Here is a 21,047-nt window from a genome sequence, read left to right as displayed (position 1 = left end):
CTCGGCGCAGAATGTCGTTGATGCTGGCGTGGCGTGTGATGCGAGCAGCACTTCTGCTGCAAGACAGGCCATGCAGGCCCTTACCAGTGGCAATGGAACCACAGTGACATATAATATGTGTGCGGGGCAACACATACAGCTCCGAGTCGTAGTGCCATCGAGAGTAAATGTCTCATTGCTGAAAAGAGTGCCTAGATTTTTGGAGGGTAAAGCGTGTAACCACGCCCCCGACTACGGAGGAAGGAGACTAGCACGCTCCACGGGGCTGGTAAACTTAACTAAACTAACATAGCGTAAACGTAAACGTTTCGTACAGGTCGTCTCGCACTAGAACGCAGAGCAGCTCGTCCCATTGTCATTGCGAGCGGGGGGTCGTAGGCAGGTCAGTGTCAGGGCAGTTCGCCTCCAAAAATCCATGGCCTCTGTAGCAAAAGAAATTTTGAGAGCAGAAGGGTTTTTAATCCTTATTACAATTTTAATAAGGTCTACATTTCTTTGTTTCTTTCTACGTCGATCCAAAGTTCACAAGGAGCTGGAAAAGGCTTGAGTCCTTGGAGTCGTCACCTTTAAGACGACTCAACAAGACCACATGCAACATAGTTTAGATCTTTTTTTTTTAAATTATGAACTGATCGGCGATTGGCCCTAGTCACACCTGATGAAAAGTAAAGACAGGGCCTAAGGCCCCCTACGCACTAGCGGTTGGCCGCTTAGGCGGTTCGTTTGAGCGGCCAGCCGCCTGACGCGGTTGTCATAACGGCTAACCGCTATGGCGCCCAACCGCGATGAAACCGCGATTGGCGGCTGGGCCGCTCTGCGTCTGAATCCATTAACAAAATTTTTGCTTTACTATAAAAATTAAATTACATATAAAATAATAATGTCATAAGAAAGAGTATTAGTTGTAGATCATAATCTAAGAAAAAGTTTACACTGACCACTCTTCTGTAATACTGTGCTAAACTAAAGTTCTTACGCGGCATATCGGGTTCGGGCCATACTCTGTTTTAGTTTCCGTAGTTGCCCATCCTTTACAATAAACGCTCTTAAAAAGCACCTTTTTTGTGCAATTTACAGCAAAACGGAGTATTTTCGCAGCATACCTGGGATGTATTTTTTCAAAAAAATAAAAACGATTCTACGGGGACTTGCTTATTAGGTTAGTTTAAGGTCGCGCATTAAGGTGGCTCAGTGAATGTTAACGTAAACCGGCATACTCTACTATCATAATTTGTTGAATATATATAACGTAACGGCATTGAAAGGTCTAGCACTGAACGTAAACTTAACGCAATATACCTATAGGTAAGTGATATACGCGATTGCTACTGTTTATAAATTCAATAAAAATGAAATTTTATTTAAGTACGTAAGTGTAGGAAAGTAAGTAAATATAGCACAAAAAAAGAATTAAAAGAAAACTATTGCAACAACAGATTTACAATGTAAATATAGGCGGTCTTATCGCTGTAAGCGATTTCTTCCAGACAACCTTCGGGTACCTATACGGAACAAAATAATATAATGCTAATACTTAAGTAAAACATTTTCAGGAACCTTCACAAGCACAAAGAAGAGTGCAGTTTAAATCATTTGTCACGCACCGGCATCGAGTACCTACACCTTTCATTGCACTTGCATGATACCTACAACTGCCGCTAGCATCTGCGATAGTTTTCCAGAACGGGGTGTAGGCCTGGCCCTCGTTGTTCTGCCAACCCAATCACAAGGATCTAAAGGATGTTGACCACTTGACAAACGACTTCTCCATACATTCGTCTGTAATTTTCGTCACTTGCAGGATAGTACAGATGTCCTACAAATTATTCTAGAATTAAAAATGTGTTATCATCTGGGCTGGGTACAGCTCCACAAGATTAATTATTAAACGCCGCATCGACTTGTCTTTAAGCTGTCCATTTTTTCCAAGCCTTACTTATACCTATTCCAAAGTATCCTGAAACAGTATCACACCCGGTAAAGGCATGAAAGAAGAAGAAGGCACCTGAGTCAATTTTAGTTAATTTGTGTCCTAACCTCTCTCTTTATTTTGTCGTTCTGAGATAAAAAAAAGATTAATTTGGGAATCTTAAGGTTGTCTTAACTTTGACAGCAATAAGGGTCCCTGAAGGCTCTCACGAGTATCTGATTTCAATTTGTCTTCTCCATAATATGGAGATTAAATAAGTATTCAGCAGAGTGGACGTAGTTTTTGATCAATAATATTGAACCAATAATATTGATATGGTACCAAAGAAAGATATAACTCCGTAATAGATGGATACAGTCTAAGGAAGAAACGTGCCTCGAAAATCACGAAAATTTGATTCTCGATCAGATGGCGCCACTAGTTTGGCCTACTCTCGTATGAAAGTGAAAGAACATGGGTCAAAATCATATAAAAATAATTAATGCAAATAAAAAAATCATTTATCCATATTTAAATACATTTTAACGTATTTTTATAAATCTTCATTTTTAGTTTTAAAGTATGTCGATAATAGAAAAGAAGTACTTGACATCACCATGGCAACGAAAGAGATGAGCGATAAGGTAAGGGGCTGGAGGGTGGATGCGGAGGATAGCATGTCTGACCACCGCAGAATACTCTACAGCATCGAAAGCCGAGTAGAAAAGATGAAGGTAAGAAATCCACGCAAAACCGACTGGGCGAAGTATGAAGAGGAGCTAAGGGAATTGGCTGACTCGGAAGTCAGGTATGAGAATGTGGACGACCTAGAATATGGGGCGCGCAGACTGAAAGAGATTATAATAGGAGCTTACCACAAGGCATGCCCGGAGAAGCTGGTACAAACTGGCAAAGGGCAGCCATGGTGGAACAGAGAACTACAAAAGGTAAGAAAGAAGGTGCGTAGGGCAATGAGAGTAGCGACAAAGAGGGACGACTCTCAGAGCTGGGAAGCGTACAGAGAGGTCAGGAACAAATACACCAGACTGAGAGAGAAAGCTAGACAAGAGGGTTGGAGAAGGTTCACGGGAGACATAAACAGCTACTCGGAGGGGGCGCGAGTGGTAAAACTGCTGGCGGGAGACCGAGCGAGTCAACTGGGCAGCCTGAGAGTGAATGGAGACCTAGTCACAGAACCGGAAGAGATATTAAGCGTCATGTTGAAATCTCATTTCCCGGACTGTAAGGAGTCGACAGAAGGTGAGGAACAGAGTGGTCGGGGGGGGTCCGACTGGGCGGCGGCATTGGAGGTGGTGGAGGAGGAAAGGGTAGAATGGGCGATCGGCTCCTTTGCATCCTTCAAGGCTGCGGGCCCGGACGGAGTCCTACCGATACTACTGCAGAAGGGTTACAGATTCATAAAAGAGGACCTGGTGAAATTATACAGGGCAAGTATAGCACTAGGGTACATTCCGAGGGTATGGAGAGAGGTGAGGGTGGTCTTTCTGCCAAAACCGGGTAAGAAATCGTACCAAGAAGCGAAGTCATTCAGAAGCATAAGTCTATCGTCGTTTGTTCTGAAGGCTTTAGAGAAAGTGATAGATAGGCATATAAGAGAGAAAGTGGAAAGCAGTGGGGACCCGCTGCACGGGAACCAGCATGCTTACATGGCAGGAAAGACAACGGAGACCGCTCTACACAACCTAACGGTAAGGGTGGAGAGGGCACTAGAAACGAAACAATATGCATTAGGTTGCTTCTTCGACGTAGAGGGGGCCTTTGACAAGGCAACTTTCGAGGCCGTGGAGGAAAGCCTAAAGAGAGAGGGCATCCGACCGACTATAGCACAATGGATTGAGAGAATGCTCAAAGGAAGATCCATAACGGCGGAGCTAGGAGGAGTAGTAAAGACGATTAGTCCAAGGAGAGGATTCCCACAAGGGGGATGTCTGTCCCCCCTAATGTGGTGTCTTCTGCTAGACTCAATGGTGAAAGAGCTGAACAGAGGAGGTGTGTACATGCAGGCATACTCTGACGATGGAGTGCTGCTAGTGAGAGGGACGGTTATCAGCGTCATGAGAGATATAATGATAAGAGGTCTCAGACAGGTACTGGGATGGTGCAGAGAGAGAGGACTGGATCTTAATCCGACGAAAACAAAGCTAGTGCTATTCACTAATAAAAGGATAAAGGAGATAAGACCCATAAAGATACAAGGCACGGAATTAGAATTGGTGGATGAGCTAAGATATCTGGGCGTTACTCTTGATAGTAAACTCAGGTATAAGACTCACATCAAGGAACAAACGGCAAAAGCTATAAGAACACTGTTTCAATGCAAAAGGGCAGTGGGAAAGAACTGGGGATTGAAGCCGGGAATGATGCACTGGATCTACAAGGCAGTAATATTACCCAGGGTGCTATATGGAGCCGTGATATGGTGGCATAGGGCACAAGTTAAAGAATACCAAAAAGAACTAACCAAAATACAGAAACTAGCGTGCCTCATGATGACGGGGGCGATGAGAACGACCCCGACACACGCGATGGAGGTAATGCTAGGTTTGAAGCCTCTATGGACTGAAGTGGAGAAAAGAGCCATGGAACAGTGGTATAGAATGAAAGCGTGCAAGGAATGGAGAGGAAGCTGCGTGGACAAGAGACACGCACTGATACAAAGAGAGGCGCTATCAAAATTCGAGATGCTGATGGCCAATAATGACCTTATAAAGAGGCAGGAGATATTTGACAAAAAATACAGAGTACATATAGGAGAGAGGGACAACTGGAAGGTGGAAGTCAGGCACCCAACGACTATCTGCTTTACGGATGGGTCAAGAAGAAGCTCGACGAAACTAGCAGGGGCGGGCATAGTTATCCCTAAACTGGGAGAGAAGGTATCGGTACCACTGGGTAGGTATGCCAGCGTGTTCCAAGCAGAGGTATGTGCCATAGCGCGCTGTGCGCGTATAGTGAATGAAAGTATACAGCAAGAGGGCGCTGTTGTAATATATACAGACAGCCAGGCAGCACTGAAAGCACTAAAGAAAATATCGGTCACCTCCTCTCTAGTGAGAGAATGTCGAGAGGAGCTGAACTCGCTAGGCAAGCATAGAAATGTCACGGTGGCATGGGTACCAGGACACCAGGGGGTGACAGGAAATGAGAAAGCGGACGAGCTAGCGAGGATAGGGGCGGAGACGGAATATATAGGTCCGGAACCGGCTCTGCCTATGTCAGCGGATGTCACAAAGGGAGTCATCGAGAAGGTAAAAGAGATGGAAGCACAGAGAGAATGGGTAGAAGAAACTGGATGCAGACAGTCGAAGATGATGATTAAAGGGATAGACCACAGGAGAACCAGGTATCTCTTGAAACTAGGTAAGAGCAGTTTGAGACTGTTAACAGGTATTATTACAGGTCATAATACTCTCAATAGACACCTTAAGATAATGAGAATCAGTGCAGACGCCTCCTGTCCACACTGTGGTAGGGAGGAAACTAGCTTGCACTTACTAGCAGAATGTACTATGTACGCAGCACCGCGATATAATACATTTGGTAGAGACATACTAGAAGAAAACGAACTAAAGGATATCGAACTTAAAGATGTCCTTCTGTTCTGCAGGAAAACAAGAAGATTTGAGGAGAATGGTGTGGGAATGCCGCCGGGACAGTAACCTGCAGCTCCAACTACAGGGAACTGGGCTGAATGAACACGACATGTGATCGACAGCCCGCCTGCTTCCGGCCGGGCGTCCCTACACTACATCTATCTACATGTCGATAGATGGCAGTGATACAGTGGTTACAAAATTTACTATGACAGTATCGCTCTATCTTATTATATCCTCATTGATGATACTAATACGCTTTCAATGTACTGTTCAAGTTTGATTTGCTTTAGGCACCGTTATATGCACGAGAACAGCTCCATCAATTATAAGACAAGAAGCTTCAGGTTTGGATACTACGGCAGTAAATTGCTTTGGGTATTCTTCTATTTATACATTTCACTATGTCGTATTTTTTGTTTGGCTTTTGAAGTCTGCCGAATATTGATGTTTACTCGAAACAACGGAATTGGTTTTGATAAATGAGGTGTCAACTGTCAATAAATTCGTCTTGTAGCCTGTGTAGCAGGTGCCAAAAAGTACATTTGAACTGTTTTTCAGAGCAGGAACTTTGGTACAAAAAGAAACCGTTGGTTTACTAATTTATAAAGCAAATTGAATTAATAAATTATGATTATAGTAAAAAAAATAATTTTTACGTATTTTGTAATATATATTTTTTTGGTTTTTTTTTATTCAATAGCCATAAATTGAATGTGTTGTTCTGCAATATAGTTTCATTTCATACGCGATAATTAGTATAAAAACGGTAAATTTTCAATAGTAATTCCTTCTCCTTTCCAATAGTATGAGCACATTGTAGCTAAAATTGCTGGCGCGCTTTACTTTTTTTGCAAAACTTTCACAATTTTAACCGTAACACCTCATACGAGAATATTGGTTCAGTTTTTTGACTCCAGTTGACTCCACACTATACAAATAATAAAATGTTGCCCACGAACAATACATTGACTATTTTTTACCTACTCATAATATAAACACAACTAAATAAAATAACAAGTTTAAAGTCATGTTTTCGAAACTGTTGATAGTTGTGCTGAAATGCTAGTCGCCGTGATTACCATTAAAACGAAAACGTTTTGCACACGTTCACCATTTGTTCCTCACATTCCCGTACAAGGAACAGTATGTTTAGCAAATGATAAATTCAGGCTGCGTAAGTTCTTTTAGAATTAGGAACTAAAGCATAGTTCATATAGATGGTACGCACTAGAATTTTTTTTATTTTTAAGAAAACGATATAACCAAGTTATGAATGGTGAATTTTAATTAGTAATGTATTTAGCTTTTAAATATGTATACATAAATAAAAAAATCTTTTTTTTTTCTTTCAATTTCATTATATTATCCGATTGAGTTAAGAAGGTAACTGATTGCTAATAATATGCATGGAAACGGAGCCTTCTTAATTTGGTCGAGTAATATTTTTTTTTAACCAACTATTAGGTTTCACATGTTAGTTCAAAGAGGTTTTATCTCACCAAACATAATTTATAGATTAAATGATCTCGTTTAAATTACATTAATGAATAAATATAACATTTTATCGATTTAATCTCCATCCGTCGGTTAGAAATACGAAAATATTAGCTTTTTTACATTTTTTTTATTGGCTGCTGGCCGATCTAGTTCGCGCCTTGGCCTTGCGCGCGCATCGGTATCACGGCAAGAAAAAAAAACAACGCGCCACGGCGCCATTTTTCGTAAATAATTGACGGCTGTGACGAAGTTTGGATTCATTGTGAAGTTTAATATATTAACGAAAATTTCTACTAAAAGTGAAGAAAATGAAAACCTATTATTAACTCCACCGGACATACGTAACGAAGCAAAAACGCATGTGATAGCCTTTTGCCATCAAAATCGCAAGAAAAGTATTTAGCGGCCTATGAAGCGTTTTTAAAATGGAAAACCAGCAAGAATGCTCATTCTTTCTCAGAAAGTTTATTTTTAGCCTACTTCAATGAACTGGCAAAAAAGTATAAGCCCAGCTCGCTTTGGTGCACTTATTCTATGTTAAAAAGCACAGTAAAGATAAAGAATAACATAGATATTCGAACGTACAGTAACCTGATAGCATTTTTGAAGAGACGCACGGACGGATTCACTAGCCGAAAATCAAAAGTATTGACTCCATCCGACGTGGAGAAGTTTTTGAAAGAAGCTCCTAATAATCAGTACCTTGCAACAAAGGTCAGTTGAACTTATACAATTTACCTCGTATTACCTATACGTACTTATAAGTACCTACCTTATTCTATCATAATAATGTTCTTATACACACTATGTTTGGTCTCTTTACAGGTTGCGTTAATATTCGGCGTTACAGGTGCGTGTAGACGTAAAGAACTTAGTGATCTAACGACTCAAGATATAGAAAGCCACGGTGAAATGCTCCTTGTAAAAATTAAAAATACCAAAAATAAAATTCCACGTTCTCTCACGATAGATGGCCCGTTCTATGAAATAGTTAAACAGTATCAAGCTCTACGTTCACCAAATGCGAAATCTGACCGTTTTTTCCAAAATGTTCAAAAAGAGAAGTATACAACACTATCTATTGGCATTAATAAATTTGGTGCCATGCCAAAAGAAATAGCCAAATATTTGGACTTGCCTGACGCAGATTCCTACACTGGACACAGTTTCAGAAGGACTTCGGCAACATTACTAGCTGATTCGGGGGCCGATGTATTGACCCTAAAGCGTCATGGCGGATGGCGTTCAGACACAGTAGCAGAGTCTTATGTGGAAGACTCATTACACAATAAGGCAAAAATTGGTAAAAAAATCACACGGGCTATAAATTTGGAGCCACCAGCAAACAAGGTTTGCCCAGAGCCGCGGCCTGGAACATCACACGACAGCGGCCCTGATTTCTTGTCGTCTCCTGCTCGTGCCTTAACTCCAAACTCCATCAAAAATAATTGTTCATCGCCGACATTCACCCAAGAGAATGAAATAATTAACAACATTACACAAACCGTAATGCCAAACAAAACTGTTCAGTACCGTTTTGAAAATTGTACTTTTACTAACTGTTTTGATAATTAAAATTTGACTAAATGAAGTCTTGTTTTTTTTCTCGCAAGTGTGTTGAAAAACGTCGTATGAAACGCGTGTGCATTGGTCATTACACAGATCGGCTTTCTTATTGCGCGCTCGCTTACAGCTCGCGCGCACAATATCGCCTCGTGTGCAATGACCAACTTAGCACACTTGTATCATAATGTACTATTGCGAAGTTGTCAAGTTTCACGAACTTATATTTTTCGGGTACATTTCCTCTACTATCGGCCATATAAAACTTCGAACCGAGTAGTTGATTAAAATCGAGTTTTACATACGTCTCGTCGTCCAACAACAAGCAACCTTAGAATTTTGTCAAAACTCGGTCGCACAATAGTCGAGCTCGTGTTTTAGCTTGTTGGTTCTATTTAACGGTCCAATTTGAATGTTTAATTGCTCGATAGCTCTTAATAGCCACCTCTGAGGCGAATCATCTTTACAGTACTACGACATTCTATGAATTTTCGTGATAAATCGTAATCAGGCAGTTCTGGACATGTTCTGGATTTTGTTTGACTGACCTTAGGACTTTTTTTCCAAAATCTTATTACTTATAGAGTCTCCTTGCAACGTTTTATGACCCTACAAACACTAGTTTTTAGCATTTTAAGCGACTTTGCTGTCTTCGTCCCGGACCGATAAGAATTTATGAGGTATTTGTGCACGATCAATCTCTTTTTCTCAATTTCCATGGTCGAAAACTATAAAATGCATAAAGCCAGCAAAATAATATTTTCACCATGAATACTTTGAAGGTAATTGAACTGTAATTGTCAATTTTTTTCCCGCCATGAAAAAAAAACCTACAACTAATTATGTGCCAATTCTATATGATATGAACTAGGCTTTAGGTTACGTATTAGGTTCTTTACTCTTATTGCTTAAAGCAGCGTGGCGAGAGCGGAGACTCCGTCCGAGCGCCCGGCCGATGGTAATTAATGTCATCGTAATATATAAGTACCTAGTAGGCGAAAAATTGAGTTTGACTAAGCTAACTCATAACTCAGCACAGACTTTGCAATGACAAAGTGTGAGCGTGTCAGCGTAAACGTCTTTGAAAACACTTTGTCACGTCAGAGACAGTGCAGAGTTAGCTTAGTCCCGACTATATCAGGTCTTGCTAACCTTGCAACGTCGTCTAAACTCAAGCAATAGTTCTGCAAATAGTATGGGTACACAAACGCTCAGAACTCACTCTAATTATCATCGATTTCAGAAATGAGATTACGTACCTGTACTTGATTGTGTCTGGATGAAAATAAAAACTCGAAATCGACAATTATTGCACTGAAACTTTGTCATTCCTATTACAAAAATGTCTGAGCCTGACGTAATTCAAAACCTTTGAGACAGATGAGGCGTGATTAACAATTTTAAATAAGGCCTTATTATCCGGTAATTGCGGTTATACTGCGTACAGCATTACGTAATGGGAAAACAGCTCCTATACCTAGACATTTCTTCTATAGTAATAGGTCGTGTTTGTGTCGTGTTTTATAAGTACATGCCAATACAGCGTACGGCATCAATCAGGGACCAAGTAGTTAATTCGTGATTCCTCTACTGTTCACGCGAGCTGTATCGTTGGTCCATTGTAGAAAGCTTTTACACAGAGATATGCCTCCATTAGCCGGTGAGTACGGTTACGTTACGAGCTGAATAGAAAAATGCAAAGCGTGTTTAACGGTTAATGGTCAATTGATTCTCGAACTCTTTATATATCAATTGACCTGTTAAATTAAGTTCATTGTACTTTGAAGTCAACCTAATTTATTTACGTAAAACAGTTACGTTTTATTGTTAACCCCGGCACTATAGGGTATTCCACATTTTTTTATTAAGGTTTCAGTCGATCAGGTTTGTTTTGATGATCAAATGTCAGTATAGGACCCATTGTCTTACAGCAGTACAAGTCACAAATGATGGTCATGGTCTGGCACCCGCACTTTACTGACGAAACGCTTCTAACAAATTGGCATTACATCGTGACGTCAGCATGTAACGTCGCTATTTCTTAGAAGCCGTGGAAGACAAGGAAATTTCGTTTTGTCGGTGAAATGTTGCATTTATGTACCTATATATTGTTTCAAGTTTTGGGGTAACAGTTATAAGTACAATATACAAACAGCTTTAATTTTGTGGCTCAAAAAAGAGCAATAAGAACGATAGAGAGATTGCCTCAGACAGAGTTCTGTAAGAGCTATTTCTTGGAATATGAAATTCTTACCGTTCCTAGTCTGTATATATTGGTGGTACTAACAGAATTAGTTAAGTCTATTTTTAATATAGAAACACCAGAAGACAGAGAACTCCGTCTAGCTACTAGGAGAAAAGACATGCCACAAACAATCTCGGCTAAGCTTAACGTAGTAAGGCACTCAGCAAGCTATCAGGCCATTATTCTCTTTAATAGATTACCGGTTGAACTGAAGATGATCGCCAATGTAAACAGGTTTAAAACCAAGCTCAAGACTTTTTTGCTAAGCAAGTGTTTATTACTCAGTGGAAGAATTTTGTCAGCGTACTAATTAAAATTATTTATTGAATAAACATTACGAGTATATACACTCAAATTAGAATTATTTATTCATATACAATATAAATAATAGAATTATTGCGTAATTGACATATTTTGTTTTGTTTTTTTATTTTATTTTTGTTGTAGAGTTAAGACTGACATTTTATAATAGTAATTGTTTTTTTTTAATAGTAAATTATTTTTGTTATATTTGAGCAAATTAACGTTTATTCCTTGTATGTTATTGTGTATTTTTTTTGTGTTAACCTATTTTGTATAATTTCCAATGCGATGTAAATATTGCTTGTAGCTACGTCAAATTAAGCCGAAAATGGGCGATCTGCGGAAATAATTCGTGTGGTTTTGAAAATTGGTACGGTTTTACCTTGTTGTGTACAGATGAACATACTAAAAGTCCTCGGGGGTGTGTGTGGGGGGGGGGGGGGGGGGTTGAAGGTACCTTTTTCAGATTTTTGCTCATATCTCGAATATCTGTACGAATAGCATTATAATTACTTCGGACAAAAGATTCTACATAAAATTTTCTACATATTAGGTCATATTCATTAACCGACTTCAATGACGAAATGTGGAACTTTCCTCGTATGTGTATTATGATTTTTGATGTAGGTAGTGTTGGAAACAACCAAAGAGACTAGCGGTGAGGGGTAGGTGTGAGAGGTGAAGGTAGAGGGTATTAGTGTTTGCGGGGTTTGAGGTTGGGGGTTGAGTAAATTATTTTTGTTATATTTGAGCAAATTAACGTTTATTCCTTGTATGTTATTGTGTATTTTTTTTGTGTTAACCTATTTTGTATAATTTCCAATGCGATGTAAATATTGCTTGTAGCTACGTCAAATTAAGCCGAAAATGGGCGATCTGCGGAAATAATTCGTGTGGTTTTGAAAATTGGTACGGTTTTACCTTGTTGTGTACAGATGAACATACTAAAAGTCCTCGGGGGTGTGTGTGTGGGGGGGGGGGGGGGGGTTGAAGGTACCTTTTTCAGATTTTTGCTCATATCTCGAATATCTGTACGAATAGCATTATAATTACTTCGGACAAAAGATTCTACATAAAATTTTCTACATATTAGGTCATATTCATTAACCGACTTCAATGACGAAATGTGGAACTTCCCTCGTATGTGTATTATGATTTTTGATGTAGGTAGTGTTGGAAACAACCAAAGAGACTAGCGGTGAGGGGTAGGTGTGAGAGGTGAAGGTAGAGGGTATTAGTGTTTGCGGGGTTTGAGGTTGGGGGTTGAGGGGAGGGGAGTTGATGGGTCGGGGATTGAGTGGTTAGGAGTTAAGGTATTGGGGGTTAGGGTGAGGAGTTAAGGGGTCTGAGGTTAGGGGTCGGGGAGTGGCAGTGGAAGCGTTGGTGGTTTAGGGTCGAGGGGTTCAGTGATCAGGGGTTGATGTGCTGTGAGTTTCAGTGATCGGGGGGTTTGAGGGATTGGGTCAGAGGCGGGGCGGAGAGTGGATTTAGTGACAGGAATGATTTCCCAGACGGACTCGAGAAAAATTCTGATTATTTAATAAAGTTTACGAATTTAGAGTTAAACATGATTATGTTTTTCATTCATGCGTCACGCTCTTAACAATGTCTTAAAACTAAAAATGGAAAAATAAAAACTTTTATAAAAAAAACCGGCCACGTGCGAGTCGGACTCGTGTTCCAAGGGTTCCGTACATTACACAATTTTAACAACGTATTTTTTATGTGAAATGTCTTTAAAAAACCCGTAGGGGTCGGATCAAAAATAATTAATGAGGTCCGACTTACGCTTGACTGCACATTTCTAATAGGTTTTCCTGTAATCTATAGGTAAAGATCTATTCTGTGTATTTTGTTCAAAATTTTTGACCCAGTTGTTTCGGAGATAAAGGGGGGGAATGGTCATTTTTTGCCTATTTTCTTCAATAACTTCTAAATTATTTATGCTAAAATTATAAAAAAAATATACTTGAGATTCTCACAATGAGTTCCTTCATTTGATATATAACACGATATAGTTTGAAATATTTTTTTTTAAATTTTCTCATTTACCCCCCAAAGGTGGCCCCCATGTTTAAAATTCATTTGTATACGTTACATGTCCGTCTTTGGGTCACAAATTTACATATGTATACCAAATTTTAACTTAATTGGTCCAGTGGTTTCGGAGATAATAGGCTGTGACAGACGGACAGACAGACAGACAGACGCACGAGTGATCCTATAAGGGTTCCGTTTTTTCCTTTTGAGGTACGGAACCCTAAAAAGATAAACCAACTTCAAAAAGGATGAAATAAAATATTATCCTTTTTAGGGTTCCGTGTTTAAGTATATGCGTTACCAACTGATATGTTTGAAGTCGGTGCCAAGCCAAGTAGTAACAATACCAGTCAAAAATAATCAGCTTTATGTCTACAAATCCCATTACAACTGTACAAATATTATAAACGTGAAAGTAATTCTGTCTGCCTCTTTGTTACCTTTTCATGGCTAAACAACTGAACCGCTTTAGCTGAAATTTGGCATGAAGGTTCCTTGAATTGTTTTATATTTTGAAACGTAGTCCTCTGGATAAGGGACAGAAAATAACTTAGTCTCAATCCCACACTGTTAAAAATTAGTAAGAAATGCTCTTTAAAAAATACGACAACAAATAAACGCATCAGATTTACACTAATGTGCCGACAAGCATGGTACGAACTGCGCTAAGAAGGTTCAACCGTGTGTTCTGTTCTGAGGTGTGTTCTTAAATACCTACAGAAAGTTCGTTTGTTGTCGTCGTGTAACGCTGCGTTTTACATAGGCGAACACTCGCGAACGCGAAGAGAAGCGACGCGGCGCGGCGCGGCCGGCCCAAGGCGTTCGCATTCGCAACGAGATCGCCCACGTAGGACACTTCTATAGGTATCAAAGGATTAATTAAGGCGCCGTGCCGCGCCGCTTCGCGTTCGCGTGTTGTTCGCCTACGTAGTACGCTGCGTTAGGCAATCCAACGTACATACTTATATAGCCGCATCCTTATCGAATTGCACCATAATCACTATGAATATATGGTTTTAAATTTGGCTTGGCACTTAAACACGGAACCCTATAAAGGATAATATTTTATTACATCCTTTTTGAAGTCGTTTTATCTTTTTTTATAAAAGTCTTTATTTTTACTCTACGATTAATACTTTACGAGGTACAGGTTGTTAAATTAACAAAAAAAAATAGGCGATTTAAGAAAACGTCGTTTTTTCGTAGTTGTTCATCATAACTCAAATGTTTAGTTTAGAATAAGCAAGCTTAGTCACCTGCTAATCAATTATAAAAATAAACGGCCAACATCATGTCGGGCCATGCTCAGTGTAGAGTTCCGTAGTTACCCATCCGTCAAAATATACTTTTTGCAAAAACCAAAAACGGCTTAACCGATCAGATTCGCTATAGTCTTCCATGAAATTCTTTACTAAGCTCTACTTTCACGATTTTTTTCCATATTTATTGGACTCGTGGTTCAAAAGTTAGAGAATTAAACAGAATTTTTTCTTTCATTGCGAATATTTCCGGAAATATCACATTTATCAAAAAAATGTTCTTAAAACTCATATTCATTTTAAAAGACCTATCCAATGACACCCCACACTATAGGGTTGAAGCGAAAAAAAAATTCATCCCCACTTCTCGACCATGGTCTAACTATTGAACCATGGGTCCAAAAAAATATGAAAAAAAACGTGAAAGTAAAGCTTATTAAAGACTCCTAAGGAAGACTATAGCAAACCTGATCGGTTAAGCCATTTTTGAGTTTTTTTTGCAAAAAAGTATATTTTGCCGGGAAGTACGAAACCATACACATGAGCATGACCCGACATGCTCTTAGCCGGTTTATTTTTATTTTTGATCAGCAGGTGACTCAACTTGCTTATTCTATACTAAAAATTTCAGTTATGATGAACAACTACGAAGAAACGACGTTTTCTTATGTCGTCTATTTTTCATCTCTTTGTTAACTTAAACACCCTGTAGCTCCTAAAGTATTGATCGTAGAGTAAAAATAAATAAAACCTAATTTGTAGAAATTTTTATGTAGAAACTTTTTTTCCAAGTAATTATAATGCTATTCCTACAGATATTCGAGATACGAGCAAAAATCTAAAAAATATACCTTCAACCCCCCCCCCCCCTCCCTACACCCCCAGCTCACCCCCCACCCCCGAGGACTTTTAGTATGTTCATCTGGACACCACAAGGTACAACTATACCAATTTTCAAAACTACACGAATTATTTCCGCAGATTTCTTTAATTTTATTGTGAATGAAATAAATGAAAAAAAAGGTTGACATACAATATATTTTTTTAATAAAATGTAAGGAATCGAATGGTACCATTATTTTTTTCCTATTTGGAAGTTTTTTTTAACTGTAGTCTGGTATTTATTTATTATTCCCATATATTTTTTAAGTTTCCAATTTATTTGGATAAATTACTCATTTTCTATTTAACTTTTTTTTTATTAAAGCTCTAAACATTAAATAAATCGCAGTTTAATGATTCTTAACAGCTAAGCCAGAAATGGCTTGTTTACAGCCAGAGTTCGGAAAAATTGCACTACTAGGTATGTTATAATATTCCACACATGTTATATTAGTTATTTTTCTTATAAAATATATTCATAATTACTACATGATAACAGATATTTTTTTTATATTTTTAGTTGATTCTGGATTGGTTAGGTATAAATCTTGTTAATGTTTCGGAAGGCTGTTTAATATTTTTGGAAGCAAGTAATAGTTGGTTCTCATACCGTAGACATTTTTCATTGGTGGTAATATAAATCGATGTGAGTTAGGTAAACCTCTTAACCTAATGTTACGATGGTATTCTTTTAAATCGGATATGTCCTCGTAATCTTCTTTAAGCATTGCTAACTTGACTAAGTTTTGTACGGGAAGCACATTACAAAATTGGAATAGGCATCACTATTTCTTTTTATATTGTTGGGCACAATGGTTTTTAATAGTGTTTTCTGTAGGTTATATATTTTAGCAACATTGGTTTTATATGATCTTCCGTAGCTGTTCAGCCCATATCGTATTACTGATTCAGCCAGAGCGAGGTATAACATTCGTAAGGTGTTCCCAGGTAGCAAAATGACGTCATTTGACGTCATTTTGCTACCTGGGTTGTAAGGTATCTTATGTCTTAAAATTGTTAGTTTTCTTAGGACAGATCTAAGTTTATTGCATACGTATTCAGTAAGTGGTTTCCAGTTGAACCGACAGTTAATCACCGACAATAAACCAATGTACATATGCCCTTGTCCCGTTTCGAGTACCAGCCCACAGCAGTATTCAGTTGCGCCCTCGTCGCCGTGCGCTGTTCTCAGCCCCGGCGGCGCGGACCCCGGCACTGTCCCACTCGCCGTTGCACCGCGCACTATCTCTTCTGAACGATATATTGGACAGCGACAGCAAACTGGACATATTCCACAGCACTGAAGCCAGTTTTATGAAAGCTTGTAACCGATATCTGGAGTCTGTAATGACGCCGAGCTCAATTATTGTATAGTTAGCATTTTAGCTATGTATGTTGAGTAATCTCTCATTTTTAATATAATGTCACTCCTTTTAACATGTGTAGCTTGACTGTGCTGCCGTGTCAGACGTATCTCTGCTATCTCAAAAACACAGTTTTGAGTAAATCGACTTTAAAGTTTTTGGTGAGCGTGAAAACTAATAAACATATATTTCGTGAGTTTATTGAGTCGTCATTTTTTTAAAATATGTGTTTTGTGTTTCAATAGACGTAAATAATAATATTTCTTTACTTTTTTGTAAAAGTACATAGTTTTTGAAATAAACGCATAAACATAGTTTGGCGTAACCACTGTTATGAGTTCGTTGTCTGAGCGCTCATAATATTACGCGTAGCCAAGACTCGCGGGCTTATTGAGGTTTTCGTTTATCTAAAGTTAGAAGACTACATTGTATCAACTTCTAGTAAAACGTGTAACCAGGGCATGGGGAATATTGAGGTGGTCACGCGTAGTTCATTTATCTTAATTTGTAAGAGTTCGTTGTATTAGTGCTCCTAGTAAAACGCGTAACCAGACTACACAAGATTATCCATTGTATAATGTGTTAACTCACGGCGGAATAAACGGCAGAAGGTCAGTTACTCCAAAAAATTTAACCGCCTTAAAAAAAGGTTCTCAGTTTGACCCGTGTGGTCCGCGATTATCTCGCGTTTGGCTGAACCGATTTTGATACATAGATCATACATTTGAATACATAGAGCTAAGCTGATGCTGAACCCTGGCTGTACCTAGTGAAACTCAGGTTTGATGCAACATAGGCACACGCTGTTTTGGTCATCCAACACGTCTTAATGAGCACTTGGGAGAGCAGTACCTAAGATAAAGCTGATGCTGAACTCTGGCTGTACCTAGTGAAACTCAGGTTTGGTGCAACGTAGGCAAACGCTGTTTTGGTCATCCGACACGCCTTGATGAGCACTTGGGCGAGCAGTACCCAAGATAGAGCTGATGCTGAACTGTGGCTGTACCTAGTGGAACTCAGGTTTGGTATAACGTAGGCAAACGCTGTTTTGGTCATCCGACACGCCTTGATGAGCACTTGGGAGAGCAGTACCCAAGATAGAGCTGATGCTGAACCCTGGCTGTACCTAGTGGAACTCGGGTTTGGTGTAAATTTATTGTGGGTATTAGCAGCAACCTAGTAAAAATATTAAGGTCAGTTACTACAATTTTTTAGGGTTCCGTACCTCAAAAGCAAAAAACGGAACCCTTATAGGATCACACGTGCGTCTGTCTGTCTGTCTGTCCGTCTGTCACAGCCTATTTTCTCCGAAACTACTGGACCAATTAAGTTGAAATTTGGTATACAAATGTATGTTTGTGACCCACAGACGAACATGTAACGTAAACATATTAATTTTAAACATGGGGGCCACTTTTGAGGGGTAAACGAGAAAATTAAAAAATAAAGTTTTTTAAACTATATTGTGTTACATATCAAATGAAAGAGCTCATTGTAAATAAATAAATAAATATTATATAGGACATTCTTACACAAATTGACTAAGTCCCACGGTAAGCTCAAGAAGGCTTGTGTTGTGGGTACTCAACAACTATATATATAATACCTTATACATACATAGAAACGTCCATGACTCAGGAACAAAATATTAGAAATGTGCAGTCAAGCGTGAGTCGGACTTAATTACTTACTTTTTGATCCGACCCCTACGGGTTATTAAAAGCAATTTTCACTCACGTTTCACATCAAAAATACATTGTTTAAATTGTGTAATGTACGGAACCCTTGGAATGCGAGTCCGACTCGCACTTGACCGGTTTTTTATTGTTGGTAGGTATTGAGAAGATTTACATTTTAACTTTTAATGTTGTTACTACTAAACGACCGTTCGGGCGTTCGGCCCGCCTTAAGGTAAGCGGACACCGTAGCCTGTCGTACCCATTCGCACCTTCATCCATTAACTATACTGCCTCCGCGCCCCTCCTCACCGCGAGTCGGGCCTATCGCCGTACTACCTGCGTGTGGTTACGCGAAACTATGATAACTCGAGATAGTAGATATCCAGACGCCGTAAAAAAACCGCGAAGAGTTACGCATAATTATTCTAACTTGAGTTAGAAGAGATACGCATAACGCAATGTCCAAAAATTGGAAAACGTCTATCTTAAATACCTAGTCATGACGATCATAATATAAATTCATGTAGCATAATTTATAACGTAATTTCATATCATGAGAATAAATATCTAATCTAATCTAATCTTAAAATATGAAATATCTCAGTAACTGAAGACATTTTTTGAAATTTTGTTTAAGTATTTATGTTAAGCATAGGGTCTAGTTTCTTTTTGCACTGGTTAGGCGTATCTCTGTTATCTAAATATAGCAGAGATACGTCTGACACGGCAGTGTAAGTGTCAATATAATAATAAATAAATAAAATATTAGGGTAGTCGTAGTTTATCTGTTGTATGTGTAGTGTAGGCAACTGTGTGCGCGTGCCTTAATTACAGGAACGTAGGAAAGTTTGTTATGCGAGGAACGTATTCTGTTAAAGTTTTTTATATAACGTATCGTACAACAAAGTTTCGAAAGCTTTGCTAAAATCAATAAAAATTACTAATACATGTCTTTGTTTGTCCAAGTGCCCGTTTATTTCGTCACAAAATTGCCCTAACAGTTGAACAGTACTTTGGTTTCTTTGAAAGCCAAATTGTTTATTGTTAATAATGTTATTTTGTTGTAAAAATAAATTAATTTTATCGCCTACGTAACGTTCGACTATTTTGTCTATGCACGAGAGTATTGTGATGGGTCTATAATTATTGTAATCGGTTTTTGTGCCCTTTTTATGTACCAGCCGGATATTACCTATTTTTAATATATCTGGATAAGTAATTAATATAACTAGATTTATGTAGTTATAAAATTCAACATGTGGAAACAACCCTATTGAAAATTTAAAAGTAAATGTGCAAGATAATTCTCTGAGTTGTATATTACTCGTATTAAGAATTGAATCGAAGCAGATCTAATCATGGAATCAATCGTTAATTATATCAATTTAGCATTTATTAAGTGATGAACACGGAAATTTGTGCCCGTCATGGGTGTTTTCTATGTATTTAAGTATTTATATATTATATATATCGTTGTCTAAGTACCCACAACACAAGCTTTATTGAGCTTACTGTGGGACTTAGTCAATTTGTGTAATAATGTCCTATAATATTTATTTAATTTATTTTATAAAAGATATATACAGTGGTACATATGTTTTATAAAATTAAATTAATAACTAGCTTAAATCTAAAATAGGCCCTTGCTTGAGGCATTGTACCAAGGATGCTAGCGGCATTTCCTCATTAATACATTTTCATGTTCACGTTCATGAACATTATATTATTATTATTCTACAAAATATGTATTAGGTACTGGTTTAAGGATTGTGAAAAATGAAACTTGACTAATTTTCACAAATGTTAATATTTATTAAGTGTACTCTTTTATTAATTGTCATAAGAATTCATAGTAACGGTTAGATAACTTTTACATTAATAAGTTTTAACACATTTTACTAACACGATTCATGTTTTACCGATAAACAGTTTCGCAATTGATTAGAAAACGTCCAGTAACAACAAATTAAAAAAAAGCCGTCATCGGATATATTCCACCGAATAATACTAATAAAGCATATGCTCATATAATATCACACAAACTGACACTTAAGAGGCCGGTGTCTATTTTAGTCGCAAAAATGTAAAATTGATAGATTTAGTCCGTGAAATTTTACACCTTTTGTTACCTAAATGAAATAACAAGTACTGGTTTCTATTAGCACGTCTTCTTATCTTACCTTTTATCAGATCAATTTTTTGAAAACACACTCACTAAATTAGTAATGTTTGCTTTTCTGATGGACGTTAAGGTAAACGCGCGTAAAGCACTGATTTTGTCGCTCTTATTTGTAAATTTCGTAAAGTTTGGACTGCTAAACATGGTAATTTTGTATTTGACGTTTATCAGACTACATTTTTATTATTATGACTTTGAAGTAGTGTAAATGAAAGTTAGACGAAATCAATTTTCTTCAGAAATTACTTCAAAACAAGTGACAATTTCTCTAAAAATCGACTTAATTTCAACGTAATTTTGATACTTAAACAATCTACAACATTTGCTGAAACTATTCTTATACATCAATTTGTATAATTTACCACCATGATTTTTTGATGAATTTTTAAAAACTGCCCCTTCTCTTCATGCATTACCGGTGACGCACGCTCGCGACCTCATTATTAAAAGGCAAGATGAGAAGACGTGCTAATAGAAATCAATACTTGTTATTTAGATATTACGTAACAA

The 21,047-nt window shown here is 38.1% G+C and overlaps 1 long non-coding RNA gene across 2 annotated transcripts in view; it reads left to right on the top strand.

Moving 5' to 3' along the window:
- Window positions 1-19,915, top strand: part of LOC134754496 (uncharacterized) — a 266,953-nt gene extending 247,038 nt beyond the window's left edge. For both annotated transcript variants that reach the window (XR_010128899.1, XR_010128900.1), the window contains exon 2: window positions 19,810-19,915. This is a non-coding gene — a long non-coding RNA (uncharacterized LOC134754496). The remainder of the gene's footprint in view (window positions 1-19,809) is intronic.
- Window positions 19,916-21,047: the final 1,132 nt, after the last annotated feature.

The sequence above is a fragment of the Cydia strobilella genome, chromosome Z (genome assembly GCF_947568885.1).
Source record: "Cydia strobilella chromosome Z, ilCydStro3.1, whole genome shotgun sequence".
In the NCBI taxonomy this organism is placed as follows: Eukaryota; Metazoa; Arthropoda; class Insecta; order Lepidoptera; family Tortricidae; genus Cydia; species Cydia strobilella.
The sequence above is the reverse complement of the archived record's forward strand: the minus strand, read 5'-3'. Positions and strand labels throughout refer to the sequence as shown.